This window comes from Neoarius graeffei, chromosome 6 (assembly GCF_027579695.1).
Source record: "Neoarius graeffei isolate fNeoGra1 chromosome 6, fNeoGra1.pri, whole genome shotgun sequence".
Taxonomy (NCBI): Eukaryota; Metazoa; Chordata; class Actinopteri; order Siluriformes; family Ariidae; genus Neoarius; species Neoarius graeffei.
Window position 1 is genome coordinate 39,825,479 of NC_083574.1, and position 26,580 is coordinate 39,852,058.

A 26,580-nucleotide genomic window follows, 5' to 3' on the forward strand; every position below is an offset into this window, starting at 1 on the left:
AGCTATGAGATGGTGTGTTCTGTCCTGACATCATGACATCATGCACATAGTCTATGATTAGAGTGTGGCTAGTGTGTTTTTCTCAAAATGGTTAACCATGAGCTGACTGCATGTAGCAGCGGAAGAGTAATATAACCGCTTTCTGTCGAAACCGATTTAGCTCAGGTTCATCAGGTTCATCAGTGTGTCCACGTACCTCTGTGTTCCTGATTCAGAAAATATCATCTGTCGTGTACACGTGCTAATTAACACACTTAACGGAAAACTGAAGTCATTTTTAAACTTGTTTTATTTCTTAATTAACGTGTTATTCAATTACGTTTTTGGTTTTAGTAACCTTATATCGTGACTCGTATTGGCAACTAATTGCAATTAAATATTATACTTATCGGCCTATTCGGTTTTTAGCCATGTTGGATTTAGTTCGTTTGGTCGACAACAGGCGTTACTTATCTGCGCAATCTTCACGAGACTTGTGCGAGACTTTGAAACGTGAAGTGTCAGCCAGGTGTCAGTGCCGCCATTTTGAAAACTGTTTTCCAAACGAAATATTGCACAAAAACGAGTTTAAATAACGATTACTGCCTACTTTTTTCAAACTTTCCTGATTGCTATCATACCGAACAAAACTTCCGGCTTGATTACGTCAGCATTCAAAAGAGGGCGTGCGCGTCTTTTGACAATGTTGGCAGATGTTGGTCACTTTGATTTCCGCTGTACGTTTTACTTCCGTCCTACGATGTCTCGCACAGATCTCAATGAATCTCGTTTACGGCCGTTGCTTTGACATGTGGACTGATATATTACAGAGCATATTTCAAACACTCATAACTTGTTATAGCAGTGACAAAATAGCGATCAAAAATGCATTCCTATATTTCATAAAATGAGATAAATAGAATTCTGATAATAACAAATTTGCCTTCAGTTCTCCTTGAATAAAAAGAATAAGCCAGATCACAACCCAGCCAATGTGTAGCACACCAGGAGCTGGAATTCAAAAGCAAGTGCGATATTCAGAGCATCACATGGCATATACAATTAAATACTGTATTGAGAATGTCAATGGGATGTGTATGTTAGGGTTTTGCTGGGATTCGAACCTGGTTCGTTGGTGTGATAATCCAGCAAACCCCCACTAGGCCACCAGGGGGGATGACTCAAATGCAGAGGCGTGAGGCGGAAGTAGAAAAAGAATCAAAAGGTTTATTTAAACTATATACACTATATACAGGGCAAAACAAAAGACAAAAAAAACCAAAGAGTATAATCCAAAAGAAAAGCAAAGTGCAAAAATTCAAAAGCTAAGAAGATCAAAAAACACAGTACAAAGGAAACTGGAGATAAACATAACAGCACAAAGACTCCGTGACAAGAGGACTCAACTCAGGGGTATAAATAGACAAACTAATTAAGGACACAGGTGAAGATAATTAGGCAATTAACACAAACACAAAACACAGGAACAGTGGCGGCCTCTAGAGGCCAAAATAAACACGACATGAAAAGGAAATAACAGCGGCCTCTAGAGGCCAAAACAGTCCTAGTCCTAACAGGACCCCCCCCTCTAGGAGCGTCTCCTGACGTTCCCAGGGCGATCCGGATGGGCCGAATGGAAGTCCCGACATAGTTCTTTATCAAGGACATCCCGAGCAGGAACCCAGCAGCGCTCCTCAGGACCATAGCCCTCCCAGTCCACCAGATATTGCAACCCGCCGCGGACCCGGCGGGAGTCAAGCAGGCGATTCACAGTGAACACAGTCTGCCCCTGGAAGATGCGGGGGGGGGTGGGGGGTTCCTAGGGGCAGGGGCATACGTAGACGTCAGTACGGGCCGTAACAGGGAAACATGGAAAGTGGGGTTGATCCTCAGAGTCCGGGGCAACTGGAGCCGGTAGGAGACAGGGTTCACCCTGCGCACCACCTTGAAGGGGCCAATGTAGCGAGGAGCAAGCTTGCGGTTCTCCACCCGCAGTGGAAGGTCCTTAGTGGACAGCCAAACACGCTGCCCAGGGCGGAAAGCGTGTGCAGGTCTTCTATGGCGGTTGGCCTGAGTCTGGTTGGTTCTGGAGGTCTGTATGAGGGTCTTCCTGACCTTGCTCCAGGTCTTGCGACACCGTCTCACATATTGGTTGACCGAGGGCACCCCCGCGTCCTCCTCCTGGTCCGGGAACAGAGGTGGCTGGAACCCGAATTGGCACTGGAATGGCGACAGCTTGGTGGCCGATGACTGCAGGGTGTTGTGGGCGTACTCCGCCCATGGCAGCCAGGTGCTCCACGATGTCGGGTTATCCATAGCCAGGCCTCGCAGGGTGGTTTCCAGGTCCTGGTTGAGCCTCTCCGTCTGACCATTGGACTGTGGGTGAAACCCAGAGGAGAGGCTGGCAGTGGCTCCGATGACCTTGCAGAACCCGTGCCACACTCGGGAGGAGAACTGGGGCCCTCGGTCTGAGACGATGTCCTGTGGAAGACCAAAGACTCGGAAGACATGATTAAACAAAAGTTTCGCAGTTTCAAGAGCAGAGGGGAGTTTGCACAGTGGTATGAAGCGGCAGGCCTTGGAGAATCTGTCAACTAAGACCAAAATGACCGTGTTACCTTGTGACTCAGGGAGACCCGTGATAAAGTCGACTGCCACGTGGGACCAGGGACGCCGGGGAATGGTCAGAGGATGCAGGAGACCCTGGGGACGCTGTCGTGGGTTCTTGGTTCTGGTGCAAACCTCACAGGACAGGACAAATGACCTTACTTCCTTCTCCATGTTAGGCCACCAGAAGCGTCTTTTCAGGAAGTCCAGGGTCCTCCGAGCTCCCGGGTGGGCGGTCAGAGGGGAAGAGTGACCCCACTGGAGAACCTTGGCCCGGGCTTGATGTGGGACGTACAAGAGGCCTGGTGGCCCCGTCCCAGGACCGGGGTCCTGGCGTTGGGCTCGTCGGACAGCCTCCTCAATACCCCAGCGGACAGGGGCCACAATCCGGGACACAGGGATAATAGGCCCGACTTCATTTTCCCTGTTAGTGGCAGAGAACAGTCTGGACAGTGCGTCAGGTTTGGTGTTCTTGGAGCCGGGGCGGTATGAGAGGGTGAAGTCAAACCGACTGAAAAACAGGGCCCACCTAGCCTGTCGAGGGTTCAGTCTCTTGGCTTGCTGGAGGTACTCCAGGTTCTTGTGGTCAGTCCAAACCAGGAATGGATGTTGTGCTCCCTCCAGCCAGTGCCTCCACTCCTCAAGGGCCAGTTTGACCGCTAGCAGTTCTCGATCCCCCACATCGTACCGGGACTCTGCAGGACTCAGGCGGTGGGAGAAGTAAGCGCAGGGGTGCAGCTTTCCTTCCGAACGTTGAGAGAGCACCGCGCCGACACCACTGTCCGAGGCGTCCACCTCCACGATGAATGGTTGGGAGGTGTCCGGGAGAACCAGAATGGGTGCCGTGCAGAAGCGGTCCTTGAGGTCTTTGAACGCCTTTTCTGCCTGAGGAGACCAGCCATAAGATCCACCTGTCCCTTTGGTGAGGTCTGACATGGGTGCTGCCACAGAACTGAAGTTCCTGATGAACTTGCGGTAGAAGTTAGCGAATCCTAAGAACCGCTGAACCTCCTTAACGGACTTGGGAGTAGGCCAATCCCGGACGGCCAGGGTCTTGGCAGGGTCCATTTGGAGTTGGCCTGTCCGTACAATAAATCCCAGAAAGGAGACCTCGGGAACATGAAATTCGCATTTCTGGGCCTTGGCGAACAGATTGTTCTGTAGCAGCCTCTGGAGAACCTGGCGGACATGGTGGCGGTGCTCCTGCACGGTCTTGGAAAAGATAAGGATGTCGTCGAGGTAGACAAAAACGTATAGGTTAATCATGTCCCTTAAGACGTCGTTGATTAGGGCCTGAAAAACAGCTGGTGCGTTGGTGAGTCCGAAGGGCATCACCTGGTATTCGTAGTGCCCAGACGGGGTGTTAAAGGCAGTCTTCCACTCGTCTCCCTGTCGGATACGGATGAGGTGGTATGCGTTCCGTAGGTCCAACTTGGTGAAGACGGTGGCGCCTTGGAGCAGGTCGAAAGCTGTGGACATCAGCGGAAGGGGATATCGGTTGCGCACAGTGATCTTATTCAGGCCCCTGTAATCAATACATGGTCAGAGCCCCCCATCCTTCTTGCCGACAAAGAAGAAGCCGGCTCCAGCAGGTGAAGTGGAGGGTCGAATAAACCCAGAGACCAGGGCATCTTTGAGGTATTCCTCCATGGCCTTGCGTTCTGGCTGAGAGAGTGAAAACAGTCTGCCACGAGGAGGGGTAGTCCCAGGGAGCAAGTCGATGGCACAGTCGTAGGCCCGGTGCGGAGGAAGAACGGCGGCCCTGCTCTTGCTGAAGACCTCTTTGAGATCCCAGTACTCTGTGGGAACTTGAGATAACTCGGTGAGATCAGGGGGCTCGGCAGGAGACACAGGAGAGCTAGAGAGCAGACAAGAGGCATGGCATGCAGGGCCCCATTCCACAACCTGGCTTGTTACCCAGTCTATGCGAGGGTTGTGGCGAGTAAGCCAAGGAAGGCCTAGAATAACTGGGAACTCAGGTGAAGGAATCAGGTGCAGGGATATTTCTTCCTTGTGACCTTGAGACTGGAGGAAAACTGGAGAAGTAACTTGGGTGACTCTTCCATCACCTAACGCTTGGCCATCGAGGGCAGACACAGACAGTGGGACTTCAAGAGGTGCAGTCGGAATATTGATGCTTTGGGCGAAGTGAATATCCATAAAGTTCCCAGCCGCCCCTGAGTCTATCAAAGCTTGACAAGAGTGGACAGACTCACCCCAGGAGATGGAGACCGGGATGTAGATTCCTTGGCCAGGGAGTCCGGGAGAGAGGGTAGGCCCCGTCACAACCCTCCCTCGGCTGGACGGGGCGGTCCTTTTCCCAAGAGTTCGGGACATGATGCTCGGAAGTGACCAGGCTTGCCACAGTAGATGCAGCACTTGTCCCTCCTTCTGCGCTCCCTCTCAGATGCGGAGAGGCGAGTACGACCCACTTGCATGGGTTCTGGACAGTCACTGAAGGAGGTAGACGGTCTCCAGGTAGAGGTAGGGAGGCTGGGGGGGCTCAAGGCTTGGTGGCGTTCTCTCATCCTGTTGTCCAGACGAATAGCATGTGAGATGAGGGTTTCGAGGTCACTTGGGCATCCAATAGAGGCCAGACCGTCCTTGATGGGGTCAGACAGACCATGGTGGAAGGCTGACACCAGGGCAGTCTCGTTCCATCCACTTACTGCTGCGAGTGTTCGGAACGAGATGGCGTAATCTGCGACGCTTCCTCCTTGCCGGATGGACATGAGCTTTCGGGCTGCGTCGGTACTGATGTCTGCCTGATCGAAGACCCGAAGCATCTCTTCAGAAAACAGCTGGAAATCAAAGCACTCAGGTCCCTGTCTTTGCCAGATAGCAGTAGCCCAGGCTCGCGCCTTACCAGCTAATAAGGTGATCACAAAGGCAATCTTGCGGCGATCCGTAGTGTAGGTGGTAGGCTGAAGCTCAAAGGTGAGTTGACACTGGGTAAGGAACTCTCGGCACTCACTGTGCTTGCCGTCATACCTCTGTGGTGCAGGAAGGCTGGGTTCGCGAGGTGAAGAAGGCAGCATTGCAGGAGGCACTGGAGCAGGAGTGGGAGCTGGATCAGGAGATGCAGGCAGAGATGTCAGCTGTGCCAGGGTTTTCCCAATTTGCTGAAGCAGTTCCTCGTGGCGAGCGAGGGCCTCACGTTGGCTGGTGAGCGTACGTCCATGAGCGTCCATGGTCGCTCCGAAGCGTGTCAAAGCTGCCATAATTCCCTGAAGGTTGGCCGGGTAGACAGTTGAAGCAGCCTCTGCTGAGTCGGTCATGACGGAGTCTTTCTGTTAGGGTTTTGCTGGGATTCGAACCTGGTTCGTTGGTGTGATAATCCAGCAAACCCCCACTAGGCCACCAGGGGGATGACTCAAATGCAGAGGCGTGAGGCGGAAGTAGAAAAAGAATCAAAAGGTTTATTTAAACTATATACACTATATACAGGGCAAAACAAAAGACAAAAAAAACCAAAGAGTATAATCCAAAAGAAAAGCAAAGTGCAAAAATTCAAAAGCTAAGAAGATCAAAAAACACAGTACAAAGGAAACTGGAGATAAACATAACAGCACAAAGACTCCGTGACAAGAGGACTCAACTCAGGGGTATAAATAGACAAACTAATTAAGGACACAGGTGAAGATAATTAGGCAATTAACACAAACACAAAACACAGGAACAGTGGCGGCCTCTAGAGGCCAAAATAAACACGACATGAAAAGGAAATAACAGCGGCCTCTAGAGGCCAAAACAGTCCTAGTCCTAACAGTGTATTTTCTTTTTTCTGGTTGTAACACGTGCTTGTTAGTTGAACAACTATGAACGAGACTGCCAATGACGGCATACTCAGTCCGGCCCCGTCTAGTCCAGAAGGAATGACCTAAAGTGGGCCACCTTGCACAGTAAATGTTGCAAGCTATATACACTATATACAAGCTACAACCCCGATTCCAAAAAAGTTGGGACAAAGTACAAATTGTAAATAAAAACGGAATGCAATGATGTGGAAGTTTCAAAATTCCATATTTTATTCAGAATAGAACATAGATGACATATCAAATGTTTAAACTGAGAAAATGTATCATTTAAAGAGAAAAATTAGGTGATTTTAAATTTCATGACAACAACACATCTCAAAAAAGTTGGGACAAGGCCATGTTTACCACTGTGAGACATAGAATAGAATAGAATAGAATAGAATAGAATAGAATAGAATAGAATAGAATAGAATACCTTTTATTTGTCATTGTAACAAGTACAACGAAATTAAGCAGTCCTTGTTCGGTGAAGCAATAAATAATTAAAATAAAAACAAGAGAAAATTAAAAGATATTAGAAGAATACTCAAAAACCTCTCACACACAAGTACATACTACTCAAACCTCACCCACCCACCCACACATATCACAGCCATACACTTCCACATTCATGCTGTAGATATAAAACTATACTTTAATAGCATAATTTAGTGCAGTAATAGCTGCTGGATAAAAGCTATTTTTCAGTCTGTTTGTCCTGGTTTTCATGGACCTGTATCTCCTGCCAGATGGCAGCAGTTCAAACAGGTTGTGGCCTGGATGTGATATGTCTCTCAAAATGGAATTGGCCTTTTTTAGGCAGCAGGTGCTGTACAGGTCTTCCAGAGAGGGAAGAGGGCAGCCGACGATGTTCTGTGCTGCCTTTATGACCCCCTGGAGCTCTTTCCTCTGTGCTACAGTGCAGCCTGGGAACCACACACAGAGGCAGTATGTTAGTATACTCTCCACTGAGCAGCGGTAGAAGGATACAAGCAGCCTCTGACAGATGTTGTTTTTCCTGAGTACTCTGAGGAAGTAAAGTCTCTGCTGTGCCTTCTTTACTAGCCCAGTGGTGTTGACGCCCCAGGTCAGGTCCTCCTTGATGTTGACTCCCAGAAAGCGGAAATCAGACACCCTCTCCACACAGACCCCCTCAATCACCAGTGGCTGGATGGCAGTCCTCCTCCTCCTAAAATCCACGACCAGCTCCTTGGTCTTGGCTATGTTCAGGAGCAGGTTATTGGCTCCACACCACCCCACCAAACGCTCCACTTCATCTCTGTAGGCGGACTCATCCCCCCTTGAGATAAGTCCAACTACTGTGATGTCATCAGCAAATTTCACTATGATGTTACTGAGATAGGCAGGGGAGCAGTCATGGGTGTAGAGTGTGTACAGCAGAGGACTTAACACACAGCCCTGCGGCGAGCCAGTGCTGAGGCTGAGGGCCCTGGAGGTGTGATGACCTACACGCACTCGCTGTGTGCGCTCTGTTAAAAAGTTCTTAATCCAAAGACAGGTGGAGTATGGTATGCCAATGCCTGTTAGTTTGTCCACCAGTCTGTTGGGGAGGATGGTATTAAAGGCAGAGCTAAAGTCTATGAAGAGCAGCCGAGCATAACTCCCCTGCTGCTCCAGATGTGACAACGCAGCATGAAGAGCTGTGGCTACCGCATCCTCAGTGGCCCTGTTCCCCCTATAAGCAAACTGGTGTGGGTCAAAAGTGGGGGGGATGAATGACAAGATGTGCTTCCGGACCAGTTTTTCAAAGCATTTCATAATCACAGGAGTGAGTGCTACTGGCCGATAATCATTGAAGGAGGTGATATTTGACTTTTTGGGCAGAGGGACTATGGTGGAGGACTTTAGACATGACGGTACGGTGAACTGGGAGAGTGACTGGTTGAAAATCTTGGTAAAGATCCCCGCCAGCTGGTCTGCACAGTCCTTTAGCACTTGCCCACAGATGCCATCGGGTCCGGGTGCCTTTCGTGGATTAATAGCCCGTAGCATGTTCCTCATCTCATACTTCTCCACCATAAAGACGTTGTTATTGTCAGCTGTGGGGTGTTGCATTACTTCCTCTGATGGTTTTACCTCAAAACAAGTGAAGAAGTGGTTCAGATCTTCTGCCAGCGAAACATCCCTTTCAGCACCCCCAGCTTTGGTCTTGTAGTTGGTAATCTGCTGGATTCCCTGCCACACCTGCCTGCTGTTGTTGCTATCCAGGTGGTATTCAATCCTCCTCCTATAATCAGACTTGGCCTTACGGATGCCACTCTTAAGTCTGGAGCATGCTGCACTGTACAGAGCCGCATCACCTGATCTGAAGGCAGTGTCCCTTTCATTCAGCAACTGCTTCACTTCTTTAGTCATCCAGGGCTTCTGGTTAGGATAGACCCGTATGTGTTTATCTACTGTAACAGTCTCTACACAATGCTTGATGTAACATAACACACTGTCAGTAAACACTTCCAGGTCTGGATGTTCAAAAATGTCCCAACATGTTGTGTCAAAGCAGTCCTGCAACAGCTGAGTGGCTCCCTCAGGCCATGTTTTGACAGTTCTTATAATGATGTTATTTTTCCTCCTTAATGGGATATATGCTGGAACCGCAAGCAGTGACAGATGATCGGACTGGGCTAGGTGTGGTAATGGCCTGACTCTATAGCCCTTCTTGATGTTAGAATAGATCTTGTCAAGCGTATTTAGCCCTCTGGTCGCACATTTAACATGCTGGTAGAACTTTGGGAGCACTACTTTCAAATGTACATGGTTAAAGTCGCCTGCAATGACAAACACTGCATCAGGATATCTGCTCTGTTGACTACTAATGTTATTTAAAAGTCCCAGGGCTACGTTAGCATTTGCATCAGGTAGTATATAAACAGCTGTGATCAGGACAACGTTAAACTCCCTAGGAAGGTAGATAGGCCGACATTTAATTGTCAAGTACTCCAAATCCGGAGAACAGTGACAATCTATTAATACTGTGTTTGTGCACCAGCTATTATTAATATACACGCACAGTCCTCCTCCTTTGCTCTTACCGGAGTCACTCGTCCTGTCATGACGTTGCGCTGTATATCCTTCTAGCTGTATAGCCGCATCCGTGATGAGTGAGTGGAGCCAAGTTTCTGTGATCAGCAGGACACAGCTGTCCTTAATGCTTTTTTCTACTGCAACCTGAAGCCTCAGTTCATCTATTTTGTTAACAAGAGACCTGGCGTTGGTGAGGAAAATGCTGGGGAGCGTTGGTTTATGGGGTTGTCTCCGCAGTCTTACTAACACACCAGCTCTGCAGCCCCGCTTCTGCTTCCTCTCCCGACGCTGCCTTCTCCGTCTGCTCGCCGGGATGGTGATCCATGGGGAGCCGGGGCGCCTCGCGATTTCTGGAGGAATGTTATGACAATAGAGAAAGTCCGAAGAGATGCTCTGTTCGTGGCAATTAATGCCGAGCTTGGGGAGATCTTTCCAACTGTATTTATATTCTGCACAGTGTGTAGCCATCATACCAAAAAAAAACGATATGTACACGTAAACAAAGTAAAAGTAAACCGACAAAAATAAACCAACAAAGGAAAGCATAAGCCGCAGCAACTATGTGCGCCGCCATCTTGGAGACATCCCCTTTTCTCTTTACAACAGTCTGTAAACGTCAGGGGACTGAGGAGACAAGTTGCTCAAGTTTAGGGATAGGAATGTTAACCCATTCTTGTCTAATGTAGGATTCTAGTTGCTCAACTGTCTTAGGTCTTTTTTGTTGTATCTTCCATTTTATGATGTGCCAAATGTTTTCTATGGGTGAAAGATCTGGACTGCAGGCTGGCCAGTTCAGTACCCGGACCCTTCTTCTACGCAGCCATGATGCTGTAATTGATGCAGTATGTGGTTTGGCATTGTCATGTTGGAAAATGCAAGGTCTTCCCTGAAAGAGACGTCGTCTGGATGGGGGCATATGTTGCTCTAGAACCTGTATATACCTTTCAGCATTGATGGTGTCTTTCCAGATGTGTAAGCTGCCCATGCCACATGCACTAATGCAACCCCATACCATCAGAGATGCAGGCTTCTGAACTGAGCACTGATAACAACTTGGGTCGTCCTTCTCCTCTTTAGTCCGAATGACATGGCGTCCCTGATTTCCATAAAGAACTTCAAATTTTGATTCGTCTGACCACAGAACAGTTTTCCACTTTGCCACAGTCCATTTTAAATGAGCCTTGGCCCAGAGAAGAGGTCTGCGCTTGTTAGGGTTTTGCTGGGACTCGAACCTGGTTCGTTGGTGTGATAATCCAGCAAGCCCCCACTAGGCCACCAGGGGGATGACTCAAATGCAGAGGCATGAGGCAGAAGTAGAAAAAAGTATCAAAAGGTTTATTTACAATATATACACAAAAAAAATCCAAAAAGTAATAATCCAAAAAACGCTCAGAAGATATAAGGGAAAAAATAAAAAATCCAAAAGTACAAAACAAAAGCCAAAAAAACCAGAAAAGAAAAGGCAAAAATACCAAAGCTCAGAAGATCCAAAAACACAGTAACTACTAGGTCCAAAAGAAAAGCAAAGTGCAAAACAAAGAACACGGTACAGAGGAAACTGGAGATAAACATAACAGCACAAAGACTCCGTGACAAGAGGACTGAACTAAGGGGGTATAAATACACAAACTAAATTGAACACAGGTGAAAATAATCAGGACTAAACAGGCAATTAACACAAACACAAAACACAGGAACAGTGGCGGCCTCTAGAGGCCAAAACAAACATGACACGAAAAGGAAATAACAGTGGCCTCTAGAGGCCAAAACAGTCCTAGTCCTAACAGGCCCCCCCCCTCTAGGAGCGTCTCCTGACGTTCCCAGGGCGATCCGGATGGGCCGAATGGAAGTCCCGACACAGTTCTTTATCTAGGACATCCCGAGCAGGAACCCAGCAGCGCTCCTCAGGACCATAGCCCTCCCAGTCCACCAGATATTGCAACCTGCCGCGGACCCGGCGGGAGTCAAGCAGGCGATGCACAGTGAACGCAGTCTGACCCTGGAAGATGCGGGGGGGTGGGGGGTTCCTAGGGGCAGGGGCATACGTAGACGTCAGTACGGGCCGCAACAGGGAAACATGGAAAGTGGGGTTGATCCTCAGAGTCCAGGGCAACTGGAGCCGGTAGGAGACAGGGTTCACCCTGCGCACCACCTTGAAGAGGCCAATGTAGCGAGGAGCAAGCTTGCGGTTCTCCACCCACAGCGGAAGGTCCTTAGTGGACAGCCAAACCTGCTGCCCAGGGTGGAAAGCGTGTGCAGGTCTTCTATGGCAGTTGGCCTGAGTCTGGTTGGTTCTGGAGGTCTGTATGAGGGTCTTCCTGACCTTGCTCCAGGTCTTGCAACATCGTCTCACATATTGGTTGACCGAGGGCACCCCCACGTCCTCCTCCTGGTCCGGGAACAGAGGTGGCTGGAACCCGAATTGGCACCGGAATGGCGACAGCTTGGTGGCCGATGACTGCAGGGTGTTGTGGGCGTACTCTGCCCATGGCAGCCAGGTGCTCCACGATGTCGGGTTATCCATAGCCAGGCCTCGCAGGGTGGTTTCCAGGTCCTGGTTGAGCCTCTCCGTCTGACCATTGGACTGTGGGTGAAACCCAGAGGAGAGGCTGGCAGTGGCTCTGATGACCTTGCAGAACCAGTGCCACACTCGGGAGGAGAACTGGGGCCCTCGGTCTGAGACGATGTCCTGTGGGAGACCAAAGACTCGGAAGACATGATTAAACATAAGTTTAGCTGTTTCAAGAGCAGAGGGGAGTTTGCACAGTGGTATGAAGTGGCAGGCCTTGGAGAATCTGTCAACTATGACCAAAATGACCGTGTTACCCTGTGACTCAGGGAGACCCGTGATGAAGCCGACTGCCACGTGGGACCAGGGACGCCGGGGAATGGTCAGAGGATGCAGGAGACCCTGGGGACGCTGTCGTGGGTTCTTGGTTCTGGTGCAAACCTCACAGGACAGGACAAATGACCTTACTTCCTTCTCCATGTTAGGCCACCAGAAGCATCTTTTCAGGAAGTCCAAGGTCCTCCGAGCTCCCGGGTGGGCGGTGAGAGGGGAAGAGTGACCCCACTGGAGAACCTTGGCCCGGGCTTGATGTGGGACGTACAAGAGGCCCGGTGGCCCCGTCCCAGGACCGGGATCCTGGCGTTGGGCTCGTCGGACAGCATCCTCAATACCCCAGCGGACAGGGGCCACAATCCGGGACACAGGGATAATAGGCCCGACTTCACTCTCCCTGTTAGTGGCAGAGAACAGCCTGGACAGTGCGTCAGGTTTGGTGTTCTTGGAGCCGGGGCGGTACGAGAGGGTGAAGTCAAACCGACTGAAAAACAGGGCCCACCTAGCCTGTCGAGGGTTCAGTCTCTTGGCTTGCTGGAGGTACTCCAGGTTCTTGTGGTCAGTCCAAACCAGGAATGGATGTTGCGCTCCCTCCAGCCAGTGCCTCCACTCCTCAAGGGCCAGTTTGACTGCTAGCAGTTCTCGATCCCCCACATCGTACCAGGACTCTGCAGGACTCAGGCGGTGGGAGAAGTAAGCGCAGGGGTGCAGCTTTCCTTCCGAGCGTTGAGAGAGCACCGCGCTGACACCACTGTCCAAGGCGTCCACCTCCACGATGAATGGTTGGGAGGTGTCCAGGAGGACCAGAATGGGTGCCGTGCAGAAGCGGTCCTTGAGGTCTTTGAACGCCTTTTCCGCCTGAGGAGACCAGACATAAGATCCACCTGTCCCTTTGGTGAGGTCTGACATGGGTGCTGCTACAGAACTGAAGTTCCTGATGAACTTGCGGTAGAAGTTAGCGAATCCTAAGAACCGCTGAACCTCCTTAACAGACTTGGGAGTAGGCCAGTCCCGGACGGCCAGGGTCTTGGCAGGGTCCATTTGGAGTTGGCCTGTCCGTACAATAAATCCCAGAAAGGAGACCTCGGGAACATGAAATTCACATTTCTGGGCCTTGGCGAACAGATTGTTCTGTAGCAGCCTCTGGAGAACCTGGCGGACATGGTGGCGGTGCTCCTGCACGGTCTTGGAAAAGATAAGGATGTCGTCGAGGTAGACAAAAACGTACAGGTTAATCATGTCCCTTAAGACGTCATTGATTAGGGCCTGAAAAACAGCTGGTGCGTTGGTGAGTCCGAAGGGCATCACCTGGTATTCGTAGTGCCCAGACAGGGTGTTAAAGGCAGTCTTCCACTCGTCTCCCTGTCGGATACGGATGAGGTGGTATGCATTCCGTAGGTCCAACTTGGTGAAGACAGTGGCGCCTTGGAGCAGGTCGAAAGCTGTGGACATCAGCGGAAGGGGATATCGGTTGCGCACAGTGATCTTGTTCAGGCCCCTGTAGTCAATACATAGTCGGAGCCCCCCATCCTTCTTGCCGACAAAGAAGATGCCGGCACCAGCAGGTGAGGTGGAGGGTCGAATGAACCCAGAGACCAGGGCATCTTTGAGGTATTCCTCCATGGCCTTGCGTTCTGGCTGAGAGAGGGAAAACAGTCTGCCACGAGGAGGGGTAGTCCCAGGGAGCAAGTCGATGGCACAGTCGTAGGCCCGGTGCGGAGGAAGAACGGCGGCCCTGCTCTTGCTGAAGACCTCTTTGAGATCCCAGTACTCTGTGGGAACTTGAGATAACTCGGTGAGATCAGGGGGCTCAGCAGGAGACACAGGAGAGCTAGAGAGCAAACAAGAGGCATGGCATGCAGGGCCCCATTCCACAACCTGGCTTGTTACCTAGTCTATGCGAGGGTTGTGGCGAGTAAGCCAAGGAAGGCCTATAATAACTGGGAACTCAGGTGAAGGAATCAGGTGCAGGGATATTTCTTCCTTGTGACCTTGAGACTGGAGGAAGACTGGAGAAGTAACTTGGGTGACTCTTCCATCACCCAATGCTTGGCCATCGAGGGCAGACACAGACAGTGGGACTTCAAGAGGTGCAGTCGGAACATTGATACTTTGGGCGAAGTGAATATCCATAAAGTTCCCAGCCACCCCTGAGTCTAACAAAGCTTGACAAGAATGGACAGACTCACCCCAGGAGATGGAGACCGGGATGTAGATTCCTTGGCCAGGGAGTCCGGGAGAGAGGGTAGGCCCCGTCACAACCCTCCCTCGGCTGGACGGGGCGGTCCTTTTCCCGAGAGTTCGGGACATGATGCTCGGAAGTGACCAGGCTTGCCACAGTAGATGCAGCACTTGTCCCTCCTTCTGCGCCCCCTCTCAGATGCGGAGAGGCGAGTACGACCCACTTGCATGGGTTCTGGACAGTCACTGAAGGAGGTAGACGGGCTCCAGGTAGAGGTAGGGAGGCTGGGGGGGCTCAAGACTTGGCGGCATTCTCTAATCCTGTTGTCCAGACGAATAGCATGTGAGATGAGAGTTTCGAGGTCACTTGGGCATCCAATAGAGGCCAGACCATCCTTGATGGGGTCAGACAGACCATGGTGGAAGGCTGACACCAGGGCAGTCTCGTTCCATCCACTTACTGCTGCGAGCGTCTGGAAAGAGATGGCGTAATCTGCGACGCTTCCTCCTTGCCGGATGGACATGAGCTTTCGGGCTGCGTCGGTACTGATGTCTGCCTGATCGAAGACCCGAAGCATCTCTTCAGAAAACAGCTGGAAATCAAGGCACTCAGGTCCCTGTCTCTGCCAGATAGCAGTAGCCCAGGCTCGCGCCTTACCAGCTAATAAGGTTATCACAAAGGCAATCTTGCGGCAATCCATAGTGTAGGTCAGGGGTCTTCAATCCTATCCACAAAGGGCCAGTGTGGCTGCAGGCTTTCATTCCAACCAAGCAGGAGCTACACCTGATTTCACTTGTTTAATCATTTCACCCTCGTCTCCAGTCAACAATCAAGTGAGCCTCCAATTTGGCTGTAATGAAAGCCTGCAGCTACACCGGCCCTTTGTGGATAGGATTGAAGACCCCTGGTGTAGGTGGTAGGCTGAAGCTCAAAGGTGAGTTGACACTGGGTAAGGAACTCTCGGCACTCACTGTGCTTGCCGTCATACCTCTGTGGTGCAGGAAGGCTGGGTTCGCGAGGTGAAGAAGGCAGCATGGCAGGAGGCACTGGAGCAGGAGCGGGATCAGGATGAGGAGATGCAGGCAGAGATGTCAGCTGTGCCAGGGTTTTCCCAATTTGCTGAAGCAGTTCCTCGTGGCGAGCAAGGGCCTCACGTTGGCTGGTGAGCGTCCATGGTCGCTCCGAAGCATGTCAAAGCTGCCATAATTCCCTGAAGGTTGGCCGGGTAGACAGTTGAAGCAGCCTCTGCTGAGTCGGTCATGACGGAGTCTTTCTGTTAGGGTTTTGCTGGGATTCGAACCTGGTTCGTTGGTGTGATAATCCAGCAAACCCCCACTAGGCCACCAGGGGGATGACTCAAATGCAGAGGCATGAGGCAGAAGTAGAAAAAAGTATCAAAAGGTTTATTTACAATATATACACAAAAAAAATCCAAAAAGTAATAATCCAAAAAACGCTCAGAAGATATAAGGGAAAAAATAAAAAATCCAAAAGTACAAAACAAAAGCCAAAAAAACAGAAAAGAAAAGGCAAAAATACCAAAGCTCAGAAGATCCAAAAACACAGTAACTACTAGGTCCAAAAGAAAAGCAAAGTGCAAAACAAAGAACACGGTACAGAGGAAACTGGAGATAAACATAACAGCACAAAGACTCCATGACAAGAGGACTGAACTAAGGGGGTATAAATACACAAACTAAATTGAACACAGGTGAAAATAATCAGGACTAAACAGGCAATTAACACAAACACAAAACACAGGAACAGTGGCGGCCTCTAGAGGCCAAAACAAACATGACACGAAAAGGAAATAACAGCGGCCTCTAGAGGCCAAAACAGTCCTAGTCCTAACAGCGCTTCTGGATCATGTTTAGATACGGCTTCTTCTTTGAACTATAGAGTTTTGGCTGGCAACGGCGGATGACACGATGAATTGTGTTCACAGATAATGTTCTCTGGAAATATTCCTGAGCCCATTTTGTGATTTCCAATACAGAAGCATGCCTGTATGTGATGCAGTGCCGTCTAAGGGCCCGAAGATCACGGGCACCCAGTATGGTTTTCTGGCCTTGACCCTTACGCACAGAGATTCTTCCAGATTCTCTGAATCTTTTGATGATATTATGCACTGTAGATGATGATATGTTCAAACTCTTTGCAATTTTACACTGTCGAACTCCTTTCTGATATTGCTCCACTATTTGTCGGCGCAGAATTAGGGGGATTGGTGATCCTCTTCCCATCTTTACTTCTGAGAGCCGCTGCCACCCCAAGATGCTCTTTTTATACCCAGTCATGTTAATGACCTATTGCCAACTGACCTAATGAGTTGCAATTTGGTCCTCCATGTAGGGACAGCCACAGTCCCCGTCTAGAACTACAAATTCCATCAACTAACTCCCGCGATGACCTACATCACGTCCTCCATGATCACCTATGTCACCGACTCTATAAGTGACCTGGTCACCCTCAGTTCGCTCTCTCTCTCTGTGGACCTTCGCGTCATACAGACATATAGAGATACCCCCGCTCATCGGACCACCTGAAATCACGACGTCTGCCTTGCAAGAAAGAAGACTCAACGTGCTTTTGTACATACCACTGGCCACAGTAAAGAGTACCTAAGTTGCGTCGTCTCACTCAATTGAGTTACAACCGGTTTATTTGTTCATTATAAGTAACGTGACGACTGCAGCCCAAGCAGTTAATTAAAAGTTAGAAGTGACCGGATTACTTCTGACTTAATCGCTGTGCACATTATTTGGTCAGAGACTTTTCCTCACGAACGACGAAGCTTCGGATCAAGGACTTCTCTGCACCTCCACAGGAGCGACCCATGAGCTTTCTGTGAGCCTCTGTGAGCACCCGAAACTCCGCGAAACTTTGGGACATCTCTGCATTCCTAAATAGGAGCAAGATACTGGAAGTAAGGCTGGCATTTGGGCAAACTAGTCTTAGGAATTAGCTTTATGAAGTAGTGTGAATTTAAACTCAGAAACTGTTTAATTGTGCACACTGTAGACACTTAGAGTGTCGAGTTGATCATTGCTGTTCTACACTGTTTTCTCCGTTGTTTTAATAGATAGGTTGTTGCATGCTCGTCTCTCTTTTCTAACACCCCTTAATTTCATTATTACACACACTTTGACCTCAGCAAGATTTCAGTGGATTTGGTAATGTTATAAGGTAGTGGAGTTAGCAACCACGACGAATTCCTTTGTCTCAAGAAAACCACGAGGTGATTTTCCCTTCCCCCCAACACCTTAGATAACATTCCAATCTCTGATTTATTTACCCTGCGCATCCTCACGCATACACATATTCTGTCCACGCACCTCCCGCATGCATACTCAAACTCTCTGTCTCCTCCCCTCTGCCTCGCACTCCTCCCTTCTCACACTGCGCAGCCGCGCATGGGACACGCCCTAAGAGCTCAGTCGCTCGCTTGGCAGCAAGGAGACAACATCTATCTCCCTCTCCTACACACACATGCGCGCACACACACACACACACACACACACACGCTCATCGAGTGTACTACCTCACTGTTTGTGCCTTGTCTATATATTGCTGCTGACCATATTGAATGTATTCAACTGCTATTACCCATTTAGTATCGTTGTTATAATAAATTCAATTATTCTATTAAACTGTGCTTGTTTTTGCTGCTGTATCCTTGAAGTCACACAACTCCAAATTGCCTTCACCCAAGTGTATACGAATGCTATTGGCTGTAGTGTCTATGTAATACGGTAAGTAATACATTATTGCTGCATCAGTGGTGATCATAATAATTTGGAATATACCATAATTTATCTGTTTGGTAATTTATTATTAAACACCAAAATTAATGGTATTATTAATGAGACTGATTTAATGAGACTGATCACTTAAGACCAATTGCACCCACATATTTATTGGTGCCCCATGTGAGGCGATTGGTTTGTTGACTTCTTGAATATTGTTGCAACAACAGATAAATTATCAGTTTGATTAAGCCACTGCCAAGGTATATCCTCAGGCATGTTAAACGGTTAACAGTAGCGTGATAACCATATCACAAAATACTAATAACCTATTAATAACTTAGGATGAGAGATAGCATTTCCAAACAAAAACAAACTTTATTAATTGATTAATTAATTACATACTTAATATTAATTAATAATAATTAATTAATTAATTAACTCATTGATTAATTAATTACCTAATATCCAACCTAAGTAAAATGGCATCCCCTCGTGTCTCAGAGGCTGAAGACAACGCTCAAGACGTGTCTCTCTTTGATGTCATCGCAGACCTCATTCACGGCTCTGCCTCCAAAAAAGCAAACATTAGGAACATGAGTAAGGATGAATGCCAAAATAACATAGATAACTCAATAAAACACATGAGAGATCCCAAAAGAACAACTATTAGTGTCCAAGAGGCACTAGGTAGGCTATTCCTGTTACACTTCCAAGATACTGATTTAGAAATCAGATACCTCCGCGGAGAGGTTGACAGGCTGACCACCAGCAACGCCGAGCTGGCAGCTGATAACAATGATTTATATAGGGAGCGTGAGCTCTTGAAAAACTCCCTTGATGATTGCTCCAAAAGGCTAGAGAAAGCCGAAAAGGCTGCCAAGAGGGCTGCCAAGGAGCAGACCCCCCAAGAAGGGCGCGAGGGGCGTGAAAGACCCCCAGCAATGCACCGAAGCTCAGACCGGGAAGAGGCGTCCGAACCGGACACCGTGGATTACCTGGCCGAGGACCAGACATCCCGCCAAACTCCATCAACTCGCTACACGACTCCTTCGTCGTTTAGCCAGGGTGGAGCCATACTGCGCTCATCCTGAGCCCAGGCCCATAGCACACCCAGGTCAGTGCGCTACAGTATCCCTGATCCATCTTCGGATGAATCAGACTACGAATCTAGTGCGAAACGGGAGCAATACCAGAGTAGCTCAGATAGTGAGTACTCAGGAGAGCCAAGGAGGCCACACAAGGACATGCACCAAGCCCCTCGCATACGGCAAATTGACCTACTTGCCAAAGATGTTGAGTGATTCGATCCTGACAATAAAAGAACAAATGTAAATGATTATTCGCGAGAAATTGGCCGATGCCTGATGGACCTGCCGAAAGCCACAACGCGAGAGAAACTTAAACTGATCTGAAAGACCTCCAGTAGCAGCGTTCGTGCCTTTTTAGAGATGCTACCCCCAGACGTTCGCGATAGCTATTCGAAACTTCGCAATTACATGAGGGAAGAATATGCGCCGTACACGGATGAAACCTCCGCGACATTGTGTGCAATACAAATTAAACAGAAACGGTCTGAGGCGCCTCGTAAATATTATAGATGGCTACGTACTGCCTATTTCCAGGGTAGTAGCGCACCAGGCTTGGAAGAAGATAGAGGCTTCAAATCCCTCTTCTTACATAACCTCCACCCAAGCGTGCGGACTCAAGTCACACTGACGTGTCGACAAGGTTTCTACTCAATGAGGGAAATTAGACAACTAGCCCAAATGACCTGGGAGACCATTGTCAAAACCACAGACAGAAATGATGATGAACCCAAGGTCCTTAGTCTCCAGGGTGCAGACAGGCCCCCGCTAGCCTTAGAAGGAGGTGAAGCTCCAAAAGGGGGACCCACCTGGAGAAATCCCGGTCCGAACCGCCCCTTGCCGAGCCATCACCAGGGTGAGTGGAACAATCGGCAAGGTAAGGCCAGGAGAGACCGAGGGCAAGGCCACAGTGACCATGGCAACCCATTCATTAGAGACATTACAGATCGCCTGTGTGGTTTGAGGGCAAAAGCGCCCGAACAAAAGTGTGTAGGTCAAATGTCCGCAAAGGACGAGGATATGGAAACTAGAGTAGAGAGAGCTGGTAATCGGTGGGTTGTTAACACTCCAAAAACTGAAGTCTTGATGTCATACGATCAGCACGACACAGCCACCAGGATGAAAATTCCAAACCAAACAGTGTTCCTTAGTGTACCACAGGGAGCCACCATTCATGTAGGTGATATCACCCTACACCATCTTAGTACTGACAGGTATGATTCTGAGATTGAAATGATAGACGCATTTCAAGGTAATGATCTTGAGATCAATGACACCCTCCAACAGCAACTACTGGTTGAAGGGACCAAAACGGTGAAAGTTAGTTTAGGCCAGACTGGAATTTCGACTTTGGTATCCCACTACCAGGTCAGAGAGTCATCTGATCTAGGATCTACTATAAGTCTGATTGCTTTGGGACTTCTCCTCAGTGGCTGGGTCTTAACCACTGGCATCGCATACATGCTACACAAATACATAAGAACACTACACGCCAAGCTGGATAAGATAGTCTGCGTCCCTGACAGCTTTAGCCGCAGTAGCGCACGCTTTCTGGCCAGACCACCCGCTGCTATTACCTTTCCAGAAGATTAGGCTTACTAACCCAAGCACTAATACTTCTTTTCTTTCCTTCATTCCTTCTCTTCTCTTGTTTTTATGCATCGGAAATGAAGTAACTATGTAGTGTTTAATGTTTTTTTTTTATAGATGTGATTTTGACCTAGTTAGATAGAGAGTGATTATATGCCCAAATGCTTACAGCCTGATATTGGCCCAAATGCCTATGCCTCCAACTGTCTTACTAGGACTCATGAGTTTACACAGGTTTCACAGGACACCATGGACTGTACAGAGGATGCTACCTCAAGGACTATGGACATGTGGACTGTACTGTACTGTGCTCTCAGTGCTACGACTCAGTCATACCCCTGAGACCAAAAGGGGGAATGTAGGGACAGCCACAGTCCCTGTCTAGAACTACAAATTCCATCAACTAACTCCCACGATGACCTACGTCACGTCCTCCATGATCACCTACGTCACCGACTCTATAAGTGACCTGGTCACCCTCAGTTCACTCTCTCTCTCTGTGGACCTTCGCGTCATACAGACATATAGAGATACCCCCGCTCATTGGACCATCCGAAATCACGACGTCTGCCTTGCAAGAAAGAAGACTCAACGCACTTTCGTATAAGTGTTACAAAAATTTTGTAAATCCACACTATATGTTTCATAAATACATTCAGTTGGTAAACAGGAAGTCGATGTGCGACAGGCCTGAAAACAGTATACATGGTATAGAACCCCAAAGCTGAAGCTCGGTACCAAATATCAAGCAGGTGTGATTTTGTAGTTGCTGAGAAAAATGTTATGAAAATATTATAAAGCTACGCTATATGTTTTGTAAATACATTAAGCCAGTAAACAGGAAGTCGATGTACGATAGGCCTGAAAACGCTATACACGGTATAGAACCCCAAGCTGAAGCTCGGTACCAAATATCAAGCAGCTGTGATTCATAGTTGCTGAGAAAAGTGTTACAAAAATTTTGTAGATCCACGCTATATGTTTTGTAAATACATTAAGCCAGTAAACAGGAAGTCGATGTGCGACAGACCTGAAAACGGTATACACGATATAGAACCCCAAGCTGAAGCTCGGTACCAAATATCAAGCAGCTGTGATTTGTAGTTGCTGAGAAAAATGTTGTGAAAATGTTATAAAGCCACGCTATGTTTCGTAAATACATTCAGTCGGTAAACAGGAAGTCAATGTGCGACAGACCTGAAAACAGTACACACGGTATAGAACCCCAAGCTGAAGTTTGGTACCAAATATCAAGCAGCTGTGATTCCTAGTTGCTGAGAAAAGTGTTACAAAAATTTTGTAAATCCATGCTATATGTTTTGTAAATACATTAAGCCAGTAAACAGGAAGTGATGTGCGACAGACCTGAAAATAGTATACACAGTATACTGTAGAACCCCAAGCTGAAGCTCGGTACCAAATATCAAGCAGGTGTGATTTGTAGTTGCTGAGAAAAATTTTATGAAAATGTTATAAATCCACGCTATATGTTTCGTAAATACATTCAGTCGGTAAACAGGAAGTCGATGTGCGACAGGCCTGAAAACAGTACACACGGTATAGAACCCCAAGCTGAAGCTCGGTACCAAATATCAAGCAGGTGTGATTTGTAGTTGCTGAGAAAAGTGTTACAAAAATTTTGTAAATCCATGCTATATGTTTTGTAAATACATTAAGCCAGTAAACAGGAAGTCAATGTGCGACAGACCTGAAAATGGTACACACGGTATAGAACCCCAAGGTGAAGCTTGATACCAAATATCAAGCAGCTGTGATTCATAGTTGCTGAGAAAAATGTTACAAAAAGTTTGTAAATCCATGCTATATGTTTTGTAAATACATTAAGCCAGTAAAGAGGAAGTCGATGTGCGACAGACCTGAAAACGGTATACACGGTATACTGTAGAACCCCAAGCTGAAGCTTGGTACTAAATATCAAGCAGGTGTGATTTGTAGTTGCTGAGAAAAATGTTATGAAAATGTTATAAAGCCACGCTATATGTTTCGTAAATACATTAAGCCGGTAAACAGGAAGTCGATGTGCAACAGGCCTGAAAACGGTACACACGGTATAGAACCCCAAGCTGAAGCTCGGTACCAAATATCAAGCAGTTGTGATTTGAAGTTGCTGAGTAAAGTGTTACAAAAATTTTGTAAATCCACACTATATGTTTCATAAATACATTCAGTCGGTAAACAGGAAGTCGATGTGCGACAGGCCTGAAAACGGTATACACAGTATAGAACCCCAAGCTGAAGCTCGGTACCAAATATCAAGCAGTTGTGATTTGAAGTTGCTGAGTAAAGTGTTACAAAAATTTTGTAAATCCACGCTATATGTTTCGTAAATACATTCAGTCGGTAAATAGGAAGTCGATGTGCGACAGGCCTGAAAATGGTATACACGGTATAGAACCACAAGCTGAAGTTTGGTACCAAGTGGCTATGATTTGTGGTTGCTGAGAAAAAGGGTGTTTCGGACAGACGGAGATACAGACAAATGGACAAACAGAGGTAAATAAACCAGTAATAAAAATCGGTGTAAAATGAGAGAGAAGAGGTGATTTTCGTGAAATGTGGATGATGCCAGACGAACAATGGCCAACACATGATATGATGGCATAAGCTCATCACCTGTTGGTCGGATGAGCTAACAACGAACTAAAAAGCCTGGACATGAAATGTGCTTGTCCCAGTGATCCGGGCTACTGCTTTGTCCCAAGTTTCAAATCAAGAACAGAAACTGCATATTAAAATATGTTAATCCAGTCAATAAATTATGACTCTGAGTGAAAACTGAGTTAGTCAGTGTTAACCCTTTGATGCAAAACATATGCACACCCCTTCTAATGCACAACATGGGTCAAAAATGACCCGCATTCATTTTCCAGGTTATTTCATGCTGACTGAGTTTTTCTTTGCTCTATATTTTGAAATCAATTTATTTTATGATTGAATATTCCAAGTATTCTTTAAATATCTTGTTTTTAATTACCACAAATCATTAATTTATTTATTTATTTCCTACTTTATGAACAAAAATACTTTTTATATTACTACACATGGGTCATCCAAGTGCGATTTAAAATTAAATGTCTTAATACTATAATAATAATTTTTTTCAAGTAATTACTTTAGCAGTGGATGGGGCCAGTTATTTATTTATTAACTATGTAGTTAGCTAAGCCAACTACAATAAAATTAGCTAACTAAAGTAGAATATGTCAACAGCTCGGTAGCTAATAGTAATTACTTGTAACTTTCTGACAAGTAATCTACTCACTCTCAAGGTAACCTAAACATAATCGATTTTTTTCTAAGGTAATGTTAGAACAATTGAAAAACATTACTTACATGTATTAGATGGGCAAAGGGCGCTGTGCTGAGCTGTGAAATGTCTGACACAAGCACAATTCATAGTTCCCACCAAACGCTGTAGTACAACCCCAATTCCAAAAAAGTTGGGACAAAGTACAAATTGTAAATAAAAACAGAATGCAATAATTTACAAATCTCAAAAACTGATATTGTATTCACAATAGAACATAGTCGAAATAGAACAAATAGAATAGAACAATAGAACAAATGTCGAAAGTGAGACATTTTGAAATTTCATGCCAAATATTGGCTCATTTGAAATTTCATGACAGCAACACATCTCAAAAAAGTTGGGACAGGGGCAATAAGAGGCTGGAAAAGTTAAAGGTACAAAAAAGGAACAGCTGGAGGACCAAATTGCAACTCATTAGGTCAATTGGCAATAGGTCATTAACATGACTGGGTATAAAAAGAGCATCTTGGAGTGGCAGCGACTCTCAGAAGTAAAGATGGGAAGAGGATCACCAATCCCCCTAATTCTGTGCTGACAAATAGTGGACCAATATCAGAAAGGAGTTCGACAGTGTAAAATTGCAAAGAGTTTGAACATATCATCATCTACAGTCCATAATATCATCAAAAGATTCAGAGAATCTGGAAGAATCTCTGTGCGTAAGGGTCAAGGCTGGAAAACCATACTGGGTGCCCGTGATCTTCGGGCCCTTAGACGGCACTGCATCACATACAGGCATGCTTCTGTATTGGAAATCACAAAATGGGCTCAGGAATATTTCCAGAGAACATTATCTGTGAACACAATTCACCGTGCCATCCACCGTTGCCAGCTAAAACTCTATAGTTCAAAGAAGAAGCCGTATCTAATACATGATCCAGAAGCGCAGACGTCTTCTCTGGGCCAAGGCTCATTTAAAATGGACTGTGGCAAAGTGGAAAACTGTTCTGTGGTCAGACGAATCAAAATTTGAAGTTCTTTATGGAAATCAGGGACGCCGTGTCATTCGGACTAAAGAGGAGAAGGACGACCCAAGTTGTTATCAGCGCTCAGTTCAGAAGCCTGCATCTCTGATGGTATGGGGTTGCATTAGTGCTTGTGGCATGGGCAGCTTACACATCTGGAAAGACACCATCAATGCTGAAAGGTATATCCAGGTTCTAGAGCAACATATGCTCCCATCCAGACGACGTCTCTTTCAGGGAAGACCTTGCATTTTCCAACATGACAATGCCAAACCACATACTGCATCAATTACAGCATCATGGCTGCATAGAAGAAGGGTCCGGGTACTGAACTAGCCAGCCTGCTGTCCAGATCTTTCACCCATAGAAAACATTTAGTGCATCATAAAACGGAAGATACGACAAAAAAGACCTAAGACAGTTGAGCAACTAGAATCCTACATTAGACAAGAATGGGTTAACATTCCTATCCCTAAACTTGAGCAACTTGTCTCCTCAGTCCCCAGACGTTTGATATGTGATCTATGTTCTACTCTGAATAAAATATGGAGTTTTGAAACTTCCACATCATTGCATTCCGTTTTTATTTACAATTTGTACTTTGTCCCAACTTTTTTGGAATCGGGGTTGTAAATGCATGCAAGTCGTTTCTGACCCATGTGTGTAAACTTGATGTAGAATTACAAAAGCTGTGCTTGTTCATAACTTAAGAAAGGAAAAATAAAAATGATGGTTTGTGCTAAACAAAAACAACATATTTACTGCATATTTGGAAAAGTAAATGACAAAATGAATTTATTTCAAAAGTATATCATAGAAACACTCAGCCATACATGAAATAACCTGGAAAATGAATGCAGGTCGTTTTTGACCCGTGTTGTGCATTAGAAGGGTAGTGATACAAAAAGGGTTTTTATTCAAAAAGTAAGAAAGGAAAAAATAAAATAAGGATGTATGATGATCAAAAACAAGTTAATTGAGGAATACCTTGAATACTGAATGATGGAATTAATTTATTGCAAAGATATAGAAGATAAAAACTCAGCCGGGTCACTTTTGACCCATGTTTTGCATCAAAGGGTTAAAAAAGTAACTTGAATACTTTCAGAAAAGTGTATTGTGTAGGTTATAATGATATCAGTATTGTAGTGTTTCACCATCATTAGTCAGATTGAAGGCTGGCACAGATGAGAAACTTCACTGTTTTATTTACTCCTGAATCGTCTTCAAACAGAAACTCTGGACTTCTGCCAGACGGGCTCTCTCTCTCTCTCTCTCTCTCTCTCTCTCTCTCTGACTGCAGTTCATGACTGGAGCTTTCTGTCCTGGAGTGTACGAAGGAGACATTCCACAAAGTGTCTACACATCACAGAGAGTTACGATCTGGATGAACATGTCTTGGAGAAGAGAG

General features: G+C 46.9%; 1 protein-coding gene across 5 annotated transcripts in view; it reads right to left on the reverse strand.

Annotated features, from left to right (window-relative positions):
• sema3d (sema domain, immunoglobulin domain (Ig), short basic domain, secreted, (semaphorin) 3D) overlaps positions 1-26,580 on the reverse strand; it is a 118,646-nt gene that overhangs the window by 88,624 nt on the left and 3,442 nt on the right. The window lies entirely within an intron of this gene.